Source organism: Rhinoraja longicauda, chromosome 3 (assembly GCF_053455715.1).
Source record: "Rhinoraja longicauda isolate Sanriku21f chromosome 3, sRhiLon1.1, whole genome shotgun sequence".
In the NCBI taxonomy this organism is placed as follows: domain Eukaryota; kingdom Metazoa; phylum Chordata; class Chondrichthyes; order Rajiformes; family Arhynchobatidae; genus Rhinoraja; species Rhinoraja longicauda.
Window position 1 is genome coordinate 22865328 of NC_135955.1, and position 19992 is coordinate 22885319.

General features: G+C 41.7%; 1 protein-coding gene across 3 annotated transcripts in view; it reads left to right on the top strand.

Annotated features, from left to right (window-relative positions):
• Window positions 1-19992, top strand: part of lingo2 (leucine rich repeat and Ig domain containing 2) — a 535791-nt gene that overhangs the window by 404210 nt on the left and 111589 nt on the right. The window lies entirely within an intron of this gene.

Below are 19992 nucleotides of genomic sequence, written 5' to 3' on the forward strand. Positions count from 1 at the left end.
TGGAGAGAGAGGGAATGCAGGGGTTACTTGAAGTTAGAGAAATCAATACTCATACCACTGGGCTGTAAGCTGCCCGTGAAATATGGGATGCTGTTCCTCCAATTTGCTTTTAACCTCACTCTGACAATGGAGGAGGCCCAGGACAGAAAAACCAGTGTGGGAACAGGAAGGAGAATTAAAGCAACTGGGCGATCTGGTTTAAACATGGTTTAGGTGAATGGTTTCCACATTTCCCACTGCCATCCTGCTTTCCCTGTCTTTTGCCTCCTACCTTTATCCAACAATGCTCAATTTGGTGGAGCACCACTTCATTTTCCCTCTGTGCTCTTTGAAGCCCCTAGAATTCAAAACTGAATCTAACAATTTCAGTTAATTGTAATTTTATCCCTCTCTCAACATGGATATGTGTGCATTTTTCTGCTTCACTTTTTATTCTCATCTGTTCCAAGTTCCAGATTTTAGAGTAAGTGTTACCTTGACTTGCCCAGGAACATCACTATGTCCTCAGGCTTCGTCCAATGGTTTAAAATGTCCCAGTAGAGCTGGTACTGAGTGGTGGGCTGCCCACTGTTGTAAATGCAAGGTGAATTAATCTCATAGTTGCTTAATGAAAGTCTTGTTTCATCAGCCAGTGGGCAATAGACAATAGACAATAGACAATAGGTGCAGGAGTAGGCCATTCAGCCCTTCGAGCCAGCACCGCCATTCAATGCGATCATGGCTGATCACTCTCAATCAGTACCCCGTTCCTGCCTTCTCCCCATACCCCCTCACTCCGCTATCCTTAAGAGCTCTATCCAGCTCTCTCTTGAAAGCATCCAACGAACTGGCCTCCACTGCCTTCTGAGGCAGAGAATTCCACACCTTCACCACCCTCTGACTGAAAAAGTTCTTCCTCATCTCCGTTCTAAATGGCCTACCCCTTATTCTCAAACTGTGGCCCCTTGTTCTGGACTCCCCCAACATTGGGAACATGTTATCTGCCTCTAATGTGTCCAATCCCCTAATTATCTTATATGTTTCAATAAGATCCCCCCTCATCCTTCTAAATTCCAGTGTATACAAGCCCAATCGTTCCAGCCTTTCAACATACGACAGTCCCGCCATTCCGGGAATTAACCTAGTGAACCTACGCTGCACGCCCTCCATAGCAAGAATATCCTTCCTCAAATTTGGAGACCAAAACTGCACACAGTACTCCAGGTGCGGTCTCACCAGGGCCCGGTACAACTGTAGAAGGACCTCTTTGCTCCTATACTCAACTCCTCTTGTTACGAAGGCCAACATTCCATTGGCTTTCTTCACTGCCTGCTGAACCTGCATGCTTCCTTTCATTGACTGATGCACTAGGACACCCAGATCTCGTTGAACTCCCCCTCCTCCTAACTTGACACCATTCAGATAATAATCTGCCTTTCTATTCTTACTTCCAAAGTGAATAACCTCACACTTATCTACATTAAACTGCATCTGCCATGTATCCGCCCACTCACACAACCTGTCCAAGTCACCCTGCAGCCTTATTGCATCTTCCTCACAATTCACACTACCCCCCAACTTAGTATCATCTGCAAATTTGCTAATGGTACTTTTAATCTCTTCGTCTAAGTCATTAATGTATATCGTAAATAGCTGGGGTCCCAGCACCGAACCTTGCGGTACCCCACTGGTCACTGCCTGCCATTCCGAAAGGGACCCATTTATCCCCACTCTTTGCTTTCTGTCTGTCAACCAATTTTCTATCCATGTCAGTACCCTACCCCCAATACCATGTGCCCTAATTTTGCCCACTAATCTCCTATGTGGGACCTTGTCGAAGGCTTTCTGAAAGTCGAGGTACACCACATCCACTGACTCTCCCTTGTCAATTTTCCTAGTTACATCCTCAAAAAATTCCAGTAAATTTGTCAAGCATGATTTCCCCTTCGTAAATCCATGCTGACTCGGAATGATCCCGTTACTGCTATCCAAATGCTCAGCAATTTCGTCTTTTATAATTGACTCCAGCATCTTCCCCACCACTGATGTCAGACTAACTGGTCTATAATTACCCGTTTTCTCTCTCCCTCCTTTCTTAAAAAGTGGGATAACATTTGCTATTCTCCAATCCACAGGAACTGATCCTGAATCTATAGAACATTGAAAAATGATCTCCAATGCTTCCACTATTTCTACAGCCACCTCCTTAAGTACTCTGGGATGCAGACCCTCAGGCCCTGGGGATTTATCAGCCTTCAGTCCCATCAGTCTACCCAAAACCATTTCCTGCCTAATGTGGATTTCCTTCAGTTCCTCCATCACCCTAGGTTCTCCGGCCCCTAGAACATTTGGGAGATTGTGTGTATCTTCCTCAGTGAAGACAGATCCAAAGTAACGGTTTAACTCGTCTGCCATTTCTTTGTTCCCCATAATAAATTCCCCTGCTTCTGTCTTCAAGGGACCCACATTTGCCTTGACTATTTTTTTCCTCTTCACGTACCTAAAAAAACTTTTGCTATCCTCCTTTATATTATTGGCTAGTTTACCCTCGTACCTCATCTTTTCTCCCCGTATTGCCTTTTTAGTTAACTTTTGTTGCTCTTTAAAAGAGTCCCAATCCTCTGTCTTCCCACTCTTCTTTGCTATGTTATACTTCCTCTCCTTAATTTTTATGCTGTCCCTGACTTCCCTTGTCAGCCACAGGTGTCTCTTACTCCCCTTAGAGTCTTTCCGCCTCTTTGGGATAAATTGATCCTGCAACCTCTGCATTATTCCCAGGAATACCTGCCATTGCTGTTCTACCGTCTTCCCTGCTAGGGCCTCCTTCCAATCAATTTTGGCCAGCTCCTGCCTCATGCCTCTGTAATCCCCTTTGCTATACCGTAATACCGACACTTCCGATTTTCCCTTCTGCCTTTCCATTTGCAGAGTAAAACTTATCATGTTGTGATCACTGCCTCCTAATGGCTCTTTTACCTCTAGTCCCCTTATCAGATCAGGATCATTACACAACACTAAATCCAGAATTGCCTTCTCCCTGGTAGGCTCCAGTACAAGCTGTTCTAAGAATCCATCTCGAAGGCACTCTACAAACTCTCTTTCCTGGGGTCCATTTCCAACCTGATTTTCCCAGTCTACCTGCATGTTGAAATCTCCCATAACTACCGTAGCATTACATTTTTGACACGCCAATTTTATCTCCTGATTCAACTTGCACCCTATGTCGAGGCTACTGTTTGGGGGCCTATAGATAACTCCCATTAGGGTCTTTTTACCCTTACAATTTCTCATTTCTATCCATACTGATTCAACATCTCCTGATTCTATGTCACCCCTTGCAAGGGAATGAATATCATTCCTTACCATCAGAGCAACCCCACCCCCTCTGCCCACCTGTCTGTCTTTTCTATACGTTGTGTACCCCTGAATATTCAGTTCCCAGCCCTGGTCCTCTTGTAGCCATGTCTCAGTGATCCCTACAACATCATACTTGCCCATGACTAACTGAGCCTCAAGCTCATCCACTTTATTTTTTATACTACGCGCATTTAAGTACAACACTTTAACTTCTGTATTTACCTCCCCTCACATCGTTCACAATTGGCCCTGCCCTTAATTTCTTTTCCGTTCTAGAACTTCTGTTCCCATTCTTCCGAGAGTCTTTTGCAATATCTCCTGTATTCCCTTTTACCTCATCTTCATATTCACAATTTGTTAACCCCTCCCCCCCACTACTTAGTTTAAAGCCACAGGTGTCGCACTAGCAAACCTGCCTGCCAGAATGTTTGTCCCCCTGCTGTTAAGATGCAACCCGTCCCTTTTGTACAAGTCACCCCTAGCCCAGAAGAGATCCCAGTGGTCCAGAAATCTAAATCCCTGCTCTCTGCACCAGTCCCTCAGCCATAAATTCATACCCTCTATCTCTCTGTTCCTGGCCTCACCAGCACGAGGTACCGGTAGCAGTCCAGAGATAACTACCTTCGACGTCCTACTTCTGAGCGTTTTTCTCAACTCTCTAAACTCCCGCTGTAGCACCTCCTTCCTCTTCCGCCCGACGTCATTCGTGCCCACGTGCACAACGACTTCAGGTTGATCGCCTTCCCTCGCTAGGATTTTCTGAAGCCGGTCTGTGATGTGTTGAACCCTGGCACCAGGGAGGCAACAGACCATCCTCAAGTCCCTCCTGCTGCCACAGAATCTTCTGTCCGTCCCTCGGACTATGGAGTCACCGGCCACTACGGCTCTTCCAGACTTCGGTCTCCCCTGTCGAGTATCCTTGCCAACAGGTCCGACACTCGGACTGGAAACGTCTTCTGCCCCGACAGTTCCCAAGAGGGTATACCTATTTGCAATAGGCACAGCCACTGGGGTCTCCTGTAGTCCACGTCCACTCCCCCCGGAAACAGTCTCCCACCTTCGCTCGACCTGGACCCTTGGCGTGACAGCCTCACAATAGGTCCTGTCGAGGAAACTCTCGCATTCCCGGATGGCCCCGAGGTCATCCAACTGCCTCTCCAACTTCACCACACGTCCCTTCAGGAGCTGCACCTGGACACAGTTCTTGCAGGTGTAGTTCCCAGAAGCTCCAGCGACGTCCCTGTCTTCCCACATCCTGCAGGAAACACACTGCACCAACTTTTCCGCCGTTGGTGGAAGAGTTAATGTTCCGGGTGATGATCTTTCATCACAACTGGAAGAGTTAGAATATGCAGGTTAAACTTCAGATAAAGAGAGAGAGAAGAGAGAATAAAGAGAATGTCTGTGAAAGGGAAGAGATTAATCTTCCATCTTCGAACACATCATGTCCTTTCACCAACTGAAAGATGGTCCCCTGTACGGTGAGACCTCCACAATTCTCAAGATGACTATTCCTTCTGGGACTGCAGTTGATTAGCAACCACTCTCTTTGGACTTCACTCTTTAGAGGTAGCGCAGCGGTAGAGTTGCTGCTTTACAGCGAATGCAGCGCCGGAGACTCAGGTTCGATCCTGACTACGGGTGCTGCACTGTAAGGAGTTTGTACGTTCTCCCCGTGACCTGCGTGGGTTTTCTCCGAGATCTTCGGTTTCCTCCCACACTCCAAAGACGTACAGGTATGTAGGTTAATTGGCTGGGTAAATGTAAAAATTGTCCCTAGTGGGTGTAGGATAGTGTTAATGTACGGGGATCACTGGGCGGCACGGACTTGGAGGGCCGAAAAGGCCTGTTTCCGGCTGTAGATATATGATATGATATGATAATGTAGAAACAGGCCCTTTGGCCCACTGAGTCCGCATTGGCCAGCGATCAACCCATACACTCTCAAAAAAACTTTTTTCTCCACAGGTACCCCAATGGCTGCAGAAGAACTCAGCTATTTGAGAGCAGTTTTAAATTGTCTGAATTCAGTCCCTAGGTTGACACTGTGCAGCTTGTCCAGTTGTATTTCAATTGTTTTTCATCAAAAAGGTTTTGTTGCAATTTGAAGTGATGAATCTTCCCTCCCAAGTCGGTTGAAATTTAAAATATATCTAAGGCAATTTGGTTCATTATACATTGTATACAAAGTTGACAAGCAGTTTTGCCTACCTTTAGCCTCATTATGGTCAATTAATGTCTCCAGAACTTCTGTTGTCTAAAAGCACTCACTCAATAAATTTGTTCCCATCCGTTGACAAGGTGTCTGCATACAAATACTTTAAATACATTACAAAACACGATGGCAGGTTTGGGATTCTTATTGCAATTAATTCTCTTAAATATATTCTGGATATAAAAGGTTATACCAAAAATGTAAACGGAGATGATTGTGTTTTACATGAAATCCAGTGGATCAGATAGAAAAATAAATGCAATGTGAATTTCCATGGAAATCTCATTTCACAAAAGGAAATAAAATCCACAAATGAAATGCTTTCAACTTATATACCATTTTCCAATTAAACATTTTATCTAGCTATCATTAGAGGGCAGTTGATTATTTCTAAAGGTCAATGACTTTGAAATTAATTTATATCCTCACCATGACCACAAGCATCCTGTGATAATAATGTGAATATTAACACAAACAACTTTTTGTCAGCTGTTTAACAATAGGCTCTGTACTATTGACTAGAATTGTTGACCACTGGGTTAGGAGCAGGTAGGTCCCCTACAGCTTACAGCGAGATGAAAACTTAGGCATCATCCATGTTTAGATTCAAACCCAACCTTCTGAGTTGAAAAGATAGGTGATTTTGTTATCTGAAGATAAAGATTTCATTTAGGATACAGCCAGTGATCTGAATGTAAGTTGAAGCCAAAATTACTTAAGCCGCAAACAATATACATTTTTTTCACCCACTACCAGTGAAACATTATGCTGTTAAATTATAAGATGGTGTAGTTTGATTAATATAATTAAAGGTGGTTCAGCAGAACATTTTCAGTGAGCTAATTAGTCAATGAGTGAAAGTAATCACCAAATGGAGGCTGCGCAATGAGGAAATGCTGTTTGAATGCTTGGATTGTGCAGGCATTTTTCAGATTAATTGATCAGTGGTATGCAGATGTTGACTGGAAATCTACAACTAAAATGCTGGTGAGGCATCAATTTTGAGGAGCATTGTATTTTCCCCTGAAAATGCAGAACCCAACAGCTATTTTACAACAATATGCTGCTGGATGGCTCAGAAATATTCCTATGTCACTTGGAACGCCATATCAAGGATTACCAGATTACCTCATACAGAATTCATATATATATTTTTTATATGTAAGTTTTCAGAACTTATATGTATATTTACAGCTGTAATGTTGATTGTCATAGCGAGCCTTTTGAAATAAATTACCCACAAAGAACCTTTAATTTACGTACTGTTTTTCAATTAAAATTTACATCCAAGTTTTATTTTCCATGATTAACTTCAAATACAATTTAAAACTGTACCAATACTCTTGTGCAAGAACATGAAGCTTTCATGTATTTGTGTTTTCTCATAACATGGGAGGCGAAATTGCCCACCAGGTCTATAGCAGTTCCCAGAGCAATCCCATTGCCCTACTTATATCCCTGCAACCATTCTTTCACACATGCCTATTAAAAGCGTTCTGATTCTCCTTTCACCTACCTATATAGGACACAATTTGCAATAGCCAATTAAACTAATATCTTGCACTAAGGAAACTGAAGCACCCAATGGAAATTCAATTGCAAGGAAAATGTGATAATTCCACACAATCAGCACCAGGGGTCAGAATTGTACCCAGATCAATTCTCAGACCCAAAAAGCACTCAGAACCAAGATCAATGCTTTACTCCTTAGCAGATGGCCCTGTTAAGAGAAGATGTCTTGACCACTGTAATATTTTGCAATCTCATTCATGAGTGCCAGGAAAAACTGGTATCACCTTTTACCAAACAAGAACACTGTTCTTGGCTTTGCACTATTATTGTTTGTTTGTGTTTTTTATATATACTGAACTTCTTTTCTTGTTTATTATGGTGTTTACAGAGTACTATGTTTACCTATCTCTGATGCTGCTTCAAGTAAGAACTTCATTGATCTGCTTTGGGACATATAACAATAAAACACTCTTGAATCTTGAAACTTGGAAACACCACCACAGCCGGCAAGCTCCTTTCCTGTCACACCCCATATTGACATGGAAATATTTCACCATTCATAGCCACTGCATTAAAATCTTGGATCAAAATCCTCCCTATCTAATCAGGCGATAAATCCTGGACTCACTGATGTCACCCAAATTCCACAGGGAAATTTAGTACATAAAGTTTATTGTTCCCATTAAATGTCATTATTTCCAACAGGTCCAACTGAATTTTAACATGGAGGCCAGCCAGCAAGCAGATATTGACAAAATCTACCAATCGTGCTTAATCCAATTTGACCTGATGTATGAGTGATTTTATTTCCAGTGCAATGATTTGAAAGCAACACCAAAGGAACAGAAAGCTGATATTTACTGTACCTGCGCTTAAAATTTATTACAATTTTGCTCTGGTTTCATCAATTATAACGCATGGCCCAAAAAGCAAAAGAATCAAATGGAAACTCCTGAGCATTGTAACAATTCCATTTATAAATTGAAAGGATTATCTATTTGTAATTTTTTTAACATTGCTCTCGAGATGATGTGTATTTGCTTCCCCCATTGGAATTGAACACCAGTTCCGTGTTTGCCATTGATCTACCACAGTCATCAAAGCCAATCAACCAAATTGTTAATGACCCAATAGAAGAATCACCATTTCATAATTGCTCTTCTTTCTGATTACCTTAGTGGATCATTAATTAAAGAAATTATCCATTGTGTGTGAAATGAAGAACTTCAGGTCTTTATAATTCACTGCGGATAAGACGTTTACATCAAAATCAAGTCAGAGTCACAAGGTTATCAATAACCCCTGATTCAGTGCGAAATTAGCAACAATCTCAAGTCAACCAAATAGCAAGCAGATGGAACATTCATTTTTATAACCACAGTTACCATTACTTTTGGCCAGTATGTGATCAAGTTTAATTTACAACCCTGTATTGTAACCATGCCCTGGAGAGGTCCGACAACATTGTTCAAGCTTTTATTTGGAGGAATCGCAACAAAACATTAATTATGCAGCCAAAGTAGTCATGGTGCACAGCAGGTATGAACAATAGATTCTTAGATATTGTTTGTATACCCTGAGGCGTTGAGCACATTCACATTCTAGTTTTAACAGCAAGAAAAAAGTATGAAAGATACATAAATAATTTTGAGTAATCATGAGTAATAAATAATGACTTATAAGGAGTTCCATTATCTTGTTCTGGGCTCTGGGGCACTATTAACTCAGCCTGTGATAAATCACAAAATGGGTCGGTGGGATATTTTTAATTGAGGTAGAAGAAAAAGATTCAAAGGGATAATGGTGGAAGCTAGATGAGACTACGACAGGCTTCACTGCGAACATCAAATTACAGGCTCTATACAAGCAGTGCTGGCCATTTTAAAACTGGCTCAAAGTTATCGTTCTGCATAATTTACACAGATGTTGGCATTTTCTGCTTCCAGTACTTATTTTGGCTATGGTGTAGCAGCAGTTCTCTGGTGCATCTGTAGAAGTTGGTGAGGGTTGTTCGGGACATGCTGAACTTCCGAATCCTTTGAAGATAGTAGAGGCATTGGTGAGCTTTCTTGGCCATAGCTTCAATGAAGCTGATCCAGGAAAAATTGTTGGTGATAATTATATCTAGGAACTTGAAGCTTTTGACCATCCCTACTTCTGTACCATCAATGTATATTGGGTGTGTGTACTGCTTCATTTCCTGAAGTCAACCATAATCTCCTTTGTCTTGCTGACATTGAGGAAGAGGTTGTTGTCTTGGCACCAGGATATGAGGTTCTCAATCTCCTGTCTGTACTCCGTCTTGTCATTATTTGATATCTGGCCACGACAGTAATGTCGTCCGCAAACTTGTAGATTGAGTTTAAGCCAGTTTAATACAACTTTTGGAATCCTTGTTCCTGTTCAAGGAAAATTAAAATCATAAACAGTCTGTATATTTGTTACTTGCTGATGATAACTTTAAATTGATGTTGTTTTCAGGGGTTGTTTTAAAAAAAAATTATGACTTTAAAAATAGAATCTTAGAGCACCCAAGCAAGCAATGCAGGGCAAACCTTCATCAGCTACGAGTTAACATTCAGTTCGAACATTTACAATTCTTTAGGAAACATGTCAAGGGCTTAAAGAATGGAGAGAGAGGATTAACTGGAATCACAACAACATCAATATTTTAAAGTTGCTCTTTTGCTGGGAGACAATATAGCATATCCTGAAGATACGAAAGATGCCGTTACATTCTCCCCATCAACATGAACAGATCCATGCAACAGTGAATTTTGAGTTGTTTATTATCAGTCATATTAATTATAACCATCAATTCCCTCTCCAGCATCATATGATACACACATAGTATGCTTCTGTTCTGGCTCACACCTAATCCTGTTGAGGCTTCCCCAGGTTGATTAACATTTGCTCCTGACTAGGATTTCAATGCTAAATTTCTAATACTGCTTTCAAATCGTCTCATCCTGGCTTTCCCTTTCATCTTTCCCAGCTACATAATCTCTGAGCTATCATTACAATCTGCATTGCCCAGGCCTACTGGTGAATTCTGAATGGAGTCACCTTACCATGGTGTTCATGTTTTCAGCTGCCAAAGCCCAGTTTTCTGGAATTCCCTTCCTCAATTTATCTTCCACCACCTCTCTTGCCTCCTAAATGGGACCAACTATCACACACGTCATTTGCCAAGTTTTTGAGTGGACATGTTCAGAAGATTTTGGTATGTTAAAAGAACAACATAAATTAAAGTTGTTGGCGTAAAATGTTGCTCCTTGCCTCTGGAATCAAACCCATTCTTCACAGTTGTTGGCTACGCTCAGTGTGGAAAGGTGTCAATGCTGAAATAATCAGCATTTTAGTGATACCATATTCTCTGTTTTTATTTAGGATTTCCAGCTTCTCTAGTGTTTTGCTTGATACAATTGGTTGTTGGGATTGGTTCACAGATCCAGTGCAGAGCCCCCTGGGTTTAGTAGAGTATTGAGTCTGACTTCTCTTTGTAGCCCACCATAGCATGCAAGCCTTGCCACAATCGGCAGGTGGCTGTGCCACTGCTTTGCGACTAGCTTGGTCTGCAATTCCCTCTTGGCACCCTTGACGCCTTTATGAATGTCATAAATTGATTTCTGGTAACATTCGGGATAATTTGACTTGCATGCTACAAGCTCGGACTTCATCTGGGAGTGGACTTCGCAGTTCATCCATGATTCCCAATTGGGGAACATGAGTATTGGTATGCATTTCTTTGCACACTTACTGACAAAGTCTGTGACGGCCAGTTGGAAGCTGATTATTTGAATATGGATCAATCCACCGACTCGAAGCAATCACAAAGGATCTCATTATGTTTCCTATGACTAGCACTGCACAACTTTAACAGTTTAGTTTAGTTTATTATTGTCATGTGTACTGAGGTGCAGTGAAAAACCTTTTTTGTTATGTGCTACCCAGTCAACAGAAAGACCATACATAATTACAATCAAGCCTTCCACAGTGTACAGATACAGGATACATTGGATAAAGGGTTTAGTGCAAGATAAAGTTCAGTAAAATTAACTAAAGATAATCTGAGGGTCCCCAATGAGGTAGATAGTAGGTCTGAGCCAGGTCCTCCTGCTTCAGTTTCTGCTTGTAGTCAGGGAGTAGAAGCACAGCCAGTGGTGAGATCTTCCAAAGTGTGTGTTGATAGATGGAGTGGTAGATGTCTTTGATGGTTGTGTAGTTGTGGCTGAGGGTGTTTAGGCTTCTGTTTAGAGAAGAGACATGCTGGTAGTATTTTGGTGGAACGTTCTTGGAGCTGGCTTGATTGAAGTCCCTGTCTATTATGAACAAGCCTCGGGGTATTTTGTTTCAAATCTATTGGTAACAGTGTGTAATTCCTCAAATGCAAGTTTAGCACCAGCATGGGGTGGGATGGAGACTGATGACAGGATAGCTGAAGTGAATTCCCATAGCCGGTAAAAAGGGATGACCTCACCATAAAATATCCCAGGTCCCAGGTCTTGGGAGCAGATTGTAATGTTGCAGTTGGCAATTTTCTTCAACCATTGGAGACTAAAAGAGAAGGTTTCTCCACTATGTTTTGGGTAAGAAATTCCAGTAGTTTGTCACAGTGAAGGAATCACATTCTACGTCCATGAGTTTGACCAGGTAACTATAAACGGGCAGTGTTAAATATCCAGGACATCAATCCAATGACAATGAAGGACTGGTGTTATATGTCCAAGGATTTGCCTTAGTGATATATTAACTTAATCACATAACCGCCATAGTCTTATCTGTGGTTAATGTCTTACTTCTTTTCCTTTCTTCCTATGTTGCTAAGAGAGGCTATTGTGGTGATAATATTGATGTAATTGTTCGAATAACATGGAATCCTCAGGGTTCATTGATAGTTTTTAAAAAATCAGTGGGAGGTGATTTCATTCTTGCTGGAGATATTGTAATACGACATCAATGTAACATGTTAGCTGAAATTAAATAAATGGCTTAATATATATTCATTTAATGATATAACCTACTTACAATGATGTCAACTGGAAATTAATACAGGCTTCAGCTGAGATTCAGCTACCTATTTTTAACATTCATTTAACTGGGATGGGAAATATTGCTGAAAATCAAAAGGTTGTTTTTACAATTGAGAAAAATATCAAAGTTCTGTGTTCACAGAACAGGCATGATTGATGGCAAGTTTCTCTATCAGAGTACTGAGTTTGTGGTGAAAATATCGTATGCGCTGGAGCAAATTTAGTAGCTGCCCTGAGCTGGAAAAAAAATAATAGGCTAAGATAATGTAGAGCGAGGACAACAGTCTCCACACAGGGAGTACCCGAGGTCAGGATGGAACCCGGGTCTCTGGTGCTGTGAGGCAGCAGCTCTGCCAACAGTGGTACTGTGCTGTGTAGCTTCAATGTGGTTGGTCGAGGAGTAATATGGTAATAGATGGTAATACTCACCCAAAGAACTTGAAGCTGTCAACCATTTCCACTTTGGCACCATTAACGTTGATTGAGGCATGTATTCCACCATGTTTTTTTTAGAGAAAATAACTTGCTCCTTCATCTTATTGACATTGAGGGGGAAGTTGTTGAAGTGACACCACGTCACTTAGCTCTTTATCTTCTTCCTGTACTCCGTCTCATCATTGTTCGAGATCCAGCCCACCACAGTGGTGCCATTTGCAAACTTGTAGATGGAGTCAGAGCAGAATTTGGCTGCACAGTCGTGAGTGTATAAGGAGTATAGTAGGGGACTGAGAATGCATCCTTGCAGCATACCATTGTTGAGAATTATTGTGGAGAATGTGTTGCCATCTATCCTCATTGATTATGGTCTGTGGGTTAGAAAGTCAAGGATCCAGTTGCAGAGGGAATGCTGACTCCCGGGTCCAGGCGCATAGAGATGAGTTTGGATTTTAAAAAACTCACCCCACTTCAAATCAAGAAGCTGTGGAGCAGGCAATGATATGAAAGTATAGCTGGTTATCTTCTTTTCAGGTAGTCTCTCAGGATTAAAATGACCCAGTACCATGCTGCTTAAGGTAGAGCTCGAAAATAAAAAGGGATTATGCTCTACAATACAATAAAATACAATACGATATATCTTTATTGTCATTGTACAGGGGTACAACGAGATAGGAATGCACCTCCCATACGATGCAACAAATTAATTAGCTAGTCAGTATTAATTTAAACAACCCAATGAAACAAATTAGAACAGTTTTAAAACAGAATATAGTGCAAGTAGATCTGTGCCGGTTCACTGTGCGATGTGACCATCCGGCTCAGCAGGACCGGTTCATAGCAGCTATGGCCCTGGGGATGAAGCTGTTCCTGAGTCTGGAGGTGCGGGCATAGAAGGCCTTGTATCGTCTGCCCGATGGTAGAAGTTCGATGGTAGAAGTTCGAACAGACTGTTGCAGGGGTGTGAAGAGTGTTTGTGGATGCTGGTTGCTTTTCTGAGGCATCGTGTGTTGTAGATGCCCGCCAAGGCTGGTAGCTGTGTTCCGATGGTCCTCTGAGCTCTATGGACTACCCGCTGAAGAGCTTTCCTCTCTGTCTCCGTGCAGCTCAGATACCACGCAGGGATGCCATGTGTTAGGATGCTCTCTATGGTGCAGCGGTAGAATGTCGTCAGCAGCTGCCAATAGCCAGCGGGAGATAGTGGTACAATGGTCCGATGGTACTTTATTGTCACGTGTACCTGAGCACCGTGAAATTCTTTTTTTGCATACAGTTTAGTGACAATCCTACTGTATGTTAGGCACAACCATATTAAGTACAAGGGTGTGCCTCTGTGGCATGACTGTGCCTCCCGCAATCGACCCCCAGAGCTGCTGAGGGTGTGGGACCCCCCTCGCTCAGTGGCATCGGCCACGTCTTCCACCTGCAGCTCCCGCCAGATTGTGTAGACAGATAAAAGAAAGATGTTAAAGCAACAGGATTGTCATAATGAATGACTTTAATTTCACAAATATTGACTGGGATTTACTCTGTGGCAAAAGGCTTAAATGAGGCAGAAATTGTTAAATGTTCTAGTAAGGGGAAGGGATATAAATGGCAAGATAAGTGAGCCTTGCATGACTACGGAGATTGTAAATTTTGCTCAAAAAGAACAAAAAAACGTATGTAAGGTTTAGAAAGGTGAAATAAGACAATGTCTTTGAGGAATGTAAAGCAAGTGTCAAAGTACTCGTGGGTATTGAGAAGGTCCAAAAGGGGTCATGAAATATCATTGGTGAGTCCAATTAAAGAAAATCCCAAGGCTTTTTATATGTATATTAAAATCACAAGAGTAACAAGGTAGGAGCACTCAAGCCTAAAGGAGAGAATTTATGCGTGGAGTCACAGGATGTAGGTGAGATACTAAACAGGTACTCTGCATCTGTATTCACTAAGGATGTCGTGGAGGACAGTTTGATCATTGTGGGGAATACTAATATGCCTGGGCAATTTGAGATCAAGAAGGAGGTGGTGCTGGAGCTTTTTTTACTTTTAAGCGGAATAAATCCCCAGCGTCTAAAGGGATCTATCCCAGGTGACTGAGAGAGGCAAGATTGGAGATTGCAGGGGCCTTGGCAAAGATTTTGTATTTTCTATAGCCACTGGTGATTTTTCTGGAAGACTAGAGAGTTGACAATGTTGTTTCTTTGATTAAGAATGAAAGTAGAGACAATCCAAGAAATTATAGGCCGGTGAGCCTCATGTCAGAGGTAGGGAAGCTATTGGAAAGGATTCTTTGGGATAGGATTTACTCTCATTTAGAAAACTATGGGCTAATTATGGACAGTCAGTCAGCATGACCTTGTCTGCAGGACCTTGCACTTTGTAAGGTTGAATGTAAGGGAAATGTATACAGTTAATGGCAACTCTTAACAACATTGATGTACAAAGGGATCTTGGGATCCATAGCTCACTGAAAATGGCAACACAAGTAGATCGAGTGATAAAGAAGGCAGATGGTATTCTTGTCTTTATTGGTTGAGCCACAGAATACAACAGTCAGGAAGTCACGTTGCAGCTTTGGAGGACATTGGTTAGGCTGTATTTAGAGTATTATCTGCATTGCTGGTCAACACATTACAGAAAGGATGTGGTGGTTTTGGAGAAGATGCAGAAGAAATTTAGCAGGAAGATGCCTGGATTAGAGGGTGTTAGCTAGAAGGGGAGGTTGGACAAACTTGGATTGTCTTCTCGGAGAAGTCTGATGATGAGCAGAGATCTGATAGAATTATATAAATTTATAAGAGGCATAGATAGGGTAGATGGTCAGAACTCAGTCAATGGGGATTTTGCATTTAATCTATGAAGCTTTGATCATATCCATTGATTTTTTTATTGTCCCCCTTGTAGGCTCTTCTCATAAGAGACATTGGAACAAGTGTGTTCTCGATCTGGTGTTGGGCATGTAAATGTTGTGCCTTGTACAACTGAGAGTAGCAAGAGCCTTAACACCAGGGATATTTGTCTAGGAGATGACTTTGACGTTACGTCACTTATCCTCCAGTGGATTTGGAGAATTTTGTGGGGATTTCGGTGGTGTTATTTTTCAAAGGCTTTGAGGTGTCTGCTGTAGTTAATCCATGTCGCAGAAGCATGTTGGATAGCAGAAATCGCCTGGATGGCAGACCATGAATTTTTTATGCTTTCATTTTCTGATACCCTTTTTCTCTTCCCTTCCCTTTTGTCAATCGAAGGTTGCTCTGGGACTGATAGAATGGTGAATATTGTCACACTTTTACTCAAGTTGCTGCTGAGATATGAGAATTGATTCATGTTTTCCGGGATGTTGTATAAATATTTAATGTCAGACAATGGTGTTGTATGGCAGGAGCACATTTGTAGAATTTTTTTGTCTCATCAATGTTGTGTTTCTGACCCATCCTCTTACATGCTTCAGTAACCATGTTGATGAAGGGGTTGAGCTCGGCCTCCAAGCCACATCCATCATCTCCACGACTGAGTTCAAGTGAACTTGGTTTTGGAGTATAGATGCCACAGATGGAATAGTTTCCCCATTGAAGTCTGGCTGGAAGTTTGTCAGAGTTGTCAGAGATGTAACAATGTGCTGAGAAAGATTGTGTACAGTTTAAGGGCCGTGCTTGGAAATGATCTTCCTGGAGATTGGCTCTGCAGTAGGCCTATCTGTTAGGTCAATCCTTTTCAAGCAGTCATTAACTAAATGTACAAAGACATAAAACTTTATGTGGATCACTGAATTTGAGAAGGGTGTTCCAAATTCATTGAAGTTGAGAAAGGTCATGCATCGTGACTGATTTTGCTCCATACATTTTCTTCTTATTGCCTCATGATCGATGAACAAATGATCGAAATCCTCACTGATTCAAGGAGCAGCACTTTGGCCACTGGGATATGGTGATTGATGAGGACACTTGCATTGACTTCCCCTGGGGCGGGAAGCAATGAGATGCCCCTGTGGTTGCCAAAGATCGCCCTCTCCTTCCAGTATACATGACCTTTTGTGGTCATACAAGAACCTTTCCTTTCAGTAACTGAGGGTCCCCTTTGAATCCTCAAATTGATATCCCCGCAGGAAATTCAACTTGATCTAATGTTTGCTTCATGTTGGCACCCCTGAGATTTGCCGGCGTGCCATCCCTTTCCCAGTTGAGGATAACAGGATTATGGTTTCATGGCTGAAGCACTTCACAGCTGAGGTTTAGAATTTCTGGGGCAATACCATCTTCTCCCGAGGCCTGGATATTTTTTACTTGGGTTTTGTTCATTTCTTATAGATAAGATGCAGCAGTGGGGAGGAGTATATTCCCTCTAGTGGCCATTAACAACCTGTTCCGTTCTGAATAATTCTACCTCCATTCGCGGTTCAACATTGATTGGGTTCTTTGGTGTTTGAACTGTACATGACTTTGATAATACTGAAGATCCTTTACATATCAGAGCCATCAGTGAGTTGCTGATTCTCCTTCATTTTTTCCCATCCTCCCGAACTGTTCTTCAGCTCACAAGTTAGAAATTAAGTGAGTTTTAAGTTGCAGAGATGGGGAGATGTTGATGGACCTAACAAAGAGACTGCTGGTTATAACATGGAGGCCAAGGCTGTTTATGTGATGCTAATGATGTTGGTGTCTTCTGCGAGACTGTGATAAATACTTGTTGATCAACATTGATCAGTATGAAGGTGTGTAAGTGAGTGTAGTAGAGAGGAAAAAGTGCTGGAACCAAGAAATCTGAAATTGTGCTGAAAACAATGGAATTAAGATTAATGCTGGAAACAACAGACCAGGTAGGGAATTTTGTAGGGAATTGCACAGGGTTAATGATGCAGAGAAAGACCTCACATCAGAACTGGCTAGACCTATCACAAACAGAAAAGGCTGGTTGTCTGGAGAATGATTTATCCCTTCACTGCACTGAGCTAGATGACCTTCCAGCATTAGGTGTGAGGGCTTTGCAACCAATGTCCTGATTTTGTCTGCAGGAATCAGGAAGGAGGTAAAGCAGTTTCCATAAAATCGGCTGACAATGAAGTTGGGCACAGTGTACCACCTGCACAGCCTACCCATTCCCCCACCATCACCTGCCAAAATGAGAATTGATTCTTAGATTTAGGAGCCAGCAGGACAAAATGCAAGAATCCATCTTTCAAAGATGCTCGGTCTGAGTCACCACATACAATACAATACAATACAATACATCTTTATTGTCATTGTACATTGGTACAACGAGATTGGTAATGCGAGCGACATTACTTTAGAATTTAGAAATACAATGTGGAAACAGGCCCTTCAGCTCACCGAGTACACGCCGACCAGTGATCACCCCATACAATAACACCATCCTACATACCAGGGACAATTTATAATATTACCAAAGCCAATTAACTTACAGACCTGCATGTCTTTGGAGTGTGGGAGGAAACCGGAGAAAACCAACATGATCACAGGGGGAACACAAAACTCCCGACAGACAGCACACATAGGCAGGATTGAACTGATGTCTATGGCGCTGGAAGGCAACAGCTCTACTGCTATGCCACTGTGTCGCCCAGAGAGATGATAATTGGAATATAATGTTTCTTGCGATCACTTTGAACTCCTATGTCACATAATGTGTATTCAGTGGGTAAAGTGACTGAGAAATAAAGATACAAAAACACCAAGTGTGAATAGGAAGCTAAATACTGGTAAGGAATCAGCCCATTACTTTTTAGCATCGAAATGACTAAGGTTACAACAGAATACTTCCTGCTTGCCGGTTAATTTATTTAATTTTCTGCAATTTACGGCAACCGCTTATCACCTCTGGGATTTTTCTGAACTTTCCACACAATTACAAGCTTCCTTAATCAACACCAGTGTAATGTTCCCTTTCTGTTTTCAAAATCTGTTTAAGACTTTATTTTCTGTGTTTTGCAAGCATGGCTAGATGATGTTTCAGTTCAAGACCCTTCTTCTGTCATATTACATGATAATATGTTTTATGAAGTCTGCAAAAATGACGCATTTTCATACATGATTCAGAAATGCAAGATTTTAACTATTCACTGAAAAATAATGTGAGATAAGAGAACGACTGAAGTTGGCCATTAGAATGAATATGTAAAGGCCAGATTAAGGCTAATGCAACTGAAGAAATCAAATCAACTTTAATCAAGCCATCTCATAAAGTTAATTTAAAAATCTGGTAGGAATACATAATTTAGAATGAACCAAGTCAAGTCTTTTTAAATCAACTTTTATTCTGCATGCGGCAATTAAAAAAAGGCTTCAGAATTTCATCAGGGGGATCACCATTGTGCAGATAGTGTTTCCAATCTAACTGCCCAACCCCAATGGTTCATGAGCAATAAACAATGTGGAATTCAGTGGTTCAATCCACTTCACACAAAGGTGCAGGAGGGACAAAGCTGGAAAAGGGTGCTGAGGGTGTGATGAAGCCTGGCAAGGGATGGGTGGATACAGGTGAGGGGGTTGATTGGCAGAAGGGTGAAGTAAGTGCCAAAGGCTAGAGATGTAAATGAGGCAAAAAATAAAGAAAGAAAAAGAGGAATGAATTGTAAAGCTAGAGGGAGGAATCTGGATGAAAGCGGACAGGGGAAGGGGAGATAAAAGGAAGATTGGAGCATGTATATGAAATTTAGATGCATGGAGGAGAGAAAAGGAGCAGGGTGACTTGGGCTGTGGCAGAAAGTGGGAAAAGGTATGCACACCAGATTGTGGGAAGGGGCAGGAAAAAGTGAGGGCTTGCAAGTGGTTATTTGAAATTGGAGAAATCAATGTTTATAGTGTTGTGTTGCAAGCTGTTGAGCAGAATATGAGATGCTGATTCTCCAGTTTGCGAGTGGCATCACTCTGGCAATGGAGGAGGCCAAGGACAAAAATGTCGGAATGGGAATGGGAAGGGGGTTAAAATGTTTAACAATCGGGAGATCCTGCAAGCCTGGCTGGAAAGAGAGCAAGTGTTTAGCAGAAACCCTAACAGATGCTGCCTGACTGACGGAGTACCTCCAGCACATTGTTATTTCCTCAAGATTCCAGCATCTGCGGTTTCTTGAGTCAACCATGCTTCATGCCAGTTTTGAACATTGAGCAAAATGCTGATGACAATTTTGATTCTGCAAAATGCAGTTTTCAATCACACATGAAACAAACGTGATTATTATTATACCATAACAGTGTTGTTATTATTTGATAAGGAAAACTGCTCCTTCCTATTTACTCTAAAAAGGCTCTTCAAGATTTAATACTTCTGTTAAATTTCCTCTCGGTCTCCACTTTTCCAAATGATCCATGGCACTATTTCAAAGAAGAACAAGGGATTTATCCCTGATGCCTTCACCAATATTCATTCATCGATCAGCATCACCAAATAGGAGTTCCAAGTCTATCATATTGCTGTTTGTAGGAGTTGCTGAATGGAAGATTGACTTCTGTAACATTGAGC